Consider the following 3883-nt stretch of genomic DNA (forward strand, 5'->3'; position numbering starts at 1 on the left):
TGTTTGTTCTGGGAGACATGCATAGTAGTTACCAGGTCTTGGATTACAACTCCAAGAAATTGGGAGAGAGGAGCATGATCACAGGAGTCTGGAAGGGAAATAAGATTGAGCTGCAGCTAGTGAAACAGAGGAGCTAGGTTAGGAGAGAGCAAAACTGAAATAAAGAACAAGGCAGATAGCCAAATCTATATCATCAATCTGAAATGGCGAAGAATGGCAAGGAGTTTTCATCCTATATGCCAATACTTATCAATTGCTAGAACCTGCTTGGACTGTGGTGAAAAATGTGATGGCACAGCCAAGTTCAGGGTTATACAGTTCTGTGATTGATTAGCTATCACTCTCATGGACATGAGAAGAGTGAGCCATGACAAATATACCAAGTGTTCTTGATCTCTTACCTAAATAATGAAATAATATATTACAGAGACCAAGGAACATTCAGCTTTCTATGTATGTGGGCTGTTCTGTGCCTAAATTAAGACCAGACTAAGCCTCTACTTGTTTGCATAGCATCCCACTGAAAAGCCATTGACACTAGTCTTTTTTTTTTTTTTTTTTTTCCATTAGCGCTTTCTTTAAACTATCACTTTGCATACTGGAAGTAATTTCTGATAGACAGTAGTTTCCCATGTACTAACAGGTTGATGAGGGATGCTAGGAATAAAAGCTCTAATTTCTGTGAAAGTAATTTTTCTGAACAGAGATACAGTGAGAAACAATGAGTAAAACTTACAACAGTAACTCCATTGTGTTACCCAAGGCCCAGTATCCAGTTGGTATATTTGCAGTCACTGATCACTAATAAAGGTATCCAGTTGGTATTTTTGCACCAAGTATCCAGTTGGTATATTTGCGGTCACTGATCACTAATAAAGGATCAGAATGTCAAAACCAAAATAACTGGGAGCTGAAGTCAGATATCTGATGTCTCGAAAGCATGTGGTAATATAAGGTCTTATTAAAAACAGAATGACAGAGTTTGATGGGCCAGCATAGAAGACAAAATATGCCATATTCAGCGGGGTGCCAATTAACACTAGGACAGTCTTACCAATATTCAAGCAGGGTAGTTTGGAGATTAAATCTAAATAAATGATATTCCAGGAACATGCAAAGGATGAAATGAAGGGCAGCAGCCTCTCCAGTTACCTGAAACTGTGACCAGGAACCAACTGTCATAGGTGATGGTGTCCTGTCACCAGAAATCTCTGAAGGTGATCTTCAGTGTTTTGAAAATGTTATAATGGACAACTGAAATATTCTGATGCAAGCTTTTCCAAGTAGGCTCTTTTTTTACATGCCATCTTTTAGGAAGCCTCCTTAGCTCTTCCTAATCCACAGAATCACACAGTGGCTAAGGACTTGGGTCAAATACTAGTTCCAACAGGTAATACCTAGATGAACTTTTCATTGGTTATGTAACCTTTCTAAGCCTGAACCTCCTCATATGCAAAGAGAATATATTCAACATAGCAACTCCACTATAAAGAGTAAACATGACAATATATGCAAAGTGACTAAGACAGTACCAGACATAGTAAGTGCTCACTTAAATATTGGATTTAAAATGAATAAACAAAAATTGCCCTGAAGTGCTCTGTTTTCAGGTTCTATAATTACAAGCACTGATATACTTGATAAGCACATGAAGTTGTTTCTGTTGGCTTTAGCCTAGGCAGCAAGACCCTATGTTAGCTAAGCTTTTGGCTCACTGTAGTTATTCCAGATCAGATCACACTATCATGAGGTGTCCAACTTTTTTGTAGGTAGCATTGCTGAAATGAAATTGGCTATGGTGGTAATAGGTCCCTTTCCCACTGTGGTTTTCAAAACCAGCTTCTAAGAAGTAGATATGAGTTTGAGGGCCACTAGGTTCCCATTTGAATAGGAAAACCCTAAATCATTGCCCCTAACTCTAGGAGTGGACTCGGGCAGAGTGACTTGGAGTAAGTAAACAAGGACTTTGGCAACTAGAAAAGAACTGCTACCCACAGAAATTATAAACATTTCTCCCCCTTAAAGTGAATGGTTATTGGGAGGAATTGAGTTCGAGAAATTTACAATGACGTGCCATTAAATCATGATGGTGCTTCAGATCCCCAGAAGTCATACTCACCTTTTCATCACACACATTGCTCAGCATTTTTAGAAGACCTCAAAAGGCTCTGAAAAGTGGTTCATCTCACTGTGTTTCACATCAGTGGGGCATGGAATGCAACCTAAAGCATTTCTAAAGTTTCTAGTAGAGCTCTACCTAAAGAAGAGAACATCCCAAGGGCAAATGCTACCACTTCATTCCTTGAGCTTTAGCCATAACTCAAGACAAGCAAAAAACCCAAAATCTGTAGAGGTCAAATTGCATCCAATTTCTCCTCTAAAACTAACAGAAATCTGAGGTCAAGGAGTTCTAGCATGGGGATTTTAGGAGCTACAGTACAAAAGGCTGATTTAGGTAAATGATCAGCAAAATTAAAAATCCCAGGTCTAACATCCAAATAAGTCACCAGTCCAAAGAAGCTAGGCAGAGAGCAAGAATTCACATGTGATTTAATGGGTAGAAATTAGGAGAGTCTATAGCCATGCTATCCTGAACAAGCCCGATCCCATCTGATCTCTGAAGCTAAGCAAAGTCGGGCCTGGTTAGTACTTGGATGGGGGACCACCTAGGAAGACAAGGTACTGTTGGCATAAAAAATTAAAAAATAAGGGATTGTAAACTGACAAGGTCCTTGTAATCTGTGAGGTCAACCAAGGGTTGCTTCACCAAAAAAGAAAATAATAGAAAAAAGAAATTAGGAGAGAACACAGGTTCTAAGTCATGATAAAGACGAAAGTCTTTAAAAAGGTTGGGTGACATGAATGCCACATTTCACAAATCATGAAACTCAGTAAGAGTTTCAATCCCAGTGTGGCATAAAATAGCCAGAAAATATGCCTTTAATGTTAAGTGGTTGAGAATTTAGAAATGAGATGTTTTATACAGCTATGTGAGAAATCCCTTCCAATAAAGGAGTTCAGTCTTTACCTATATCCATGCTGACTTTATTTCACACTAATAAAGTTCGTGTGAAGAGCAAAACAAGTCTCCCACTTCTGCCAAATGTTTCCCTTTTCCAGAAAGCCCCTGTGTCTCTTTATTATGCATGACAAATTTGAATTGCAGCAAATAATTTCCACTAGCAATACATTATAAAAAATACAACTAGCAATAAACCAACTGTTGCAAAATGTCACAAGATGTGTGAGAAAACCACATGGTTGGGGACTCGACACCACATTATCATTCTTGATGATGAACCAATTCATTTTTGTCACTGTAGGATACCAGGCAAGCTTGTTCCATGTTATTCCTATCAATTTACAATAAGAAACACAGTCATAGTACTCTGTCAAAGGAAGGGAGTGTAGTAGATACAATGTCAACTTAGATGGGATCAGTGCTAATGACAAGTGCTGACTCAGCACACAAGAGACTGCTCTACAATTAATTTCAGAAAAATGAGACAGAACTACTCAAAATCTATTATTAGGCCATTAAACTATAATTCGTTATGATGGACAAAGCTGCATCAGAATTGTTCTACTACTGGATTGACTTAAATAACAAAATCAGGCAGATGCAGATTTCCCTATTTCTGTAGTGGAAGGGTAACTTAAAGTCTCACAGTATTCTTCATAGCTAACACTGAGCTCTGAGAGAATGTTTTCTGTTGAAGGTTAAGAAAAAGATAAAATATTAGAAGCATTCAAAAACATTTTATCTTTGAAACATCAGTCTACAGAATAAAGTTTTTGAATTCCTGAAATATCTTTCAGCAGGAAAATGGACCAGAATTTGAAATACATATTAACATGCTTTAATGTACGATCCAGTACCACC

The 3883-nt window shown here is 37.9% G+C and overlaps 1 pseudogene; it reads left to right on the forward strand.

Annotated features, from left to right (window-relative positions):
* The first annotated feature begins 2572 nt into the window (after positions 1-2572).
* LOC111742354 lies at positions 2573-2691 on the forward strand (annotated as a pseudogene).
* The last annotated feature ends 1192 nt before the right edge of the window (positions 2692-3883 follow it).

Source organism: Pteropus vampyrus, unplaced genomic scaffold (genome assembly GCF_000151845.1).
Source record: "Pteropus vampyrus isolate Shadow unplaced genomic scaffold, Pvam_2.0 Scaffold91, whole genome shotgun sequence".
NCBI lineage: Eukaryota > Metazoa > Chordata > Mammalia > Chiroptera > Pteropodidae > Pteropus > Pteropus vampyrus.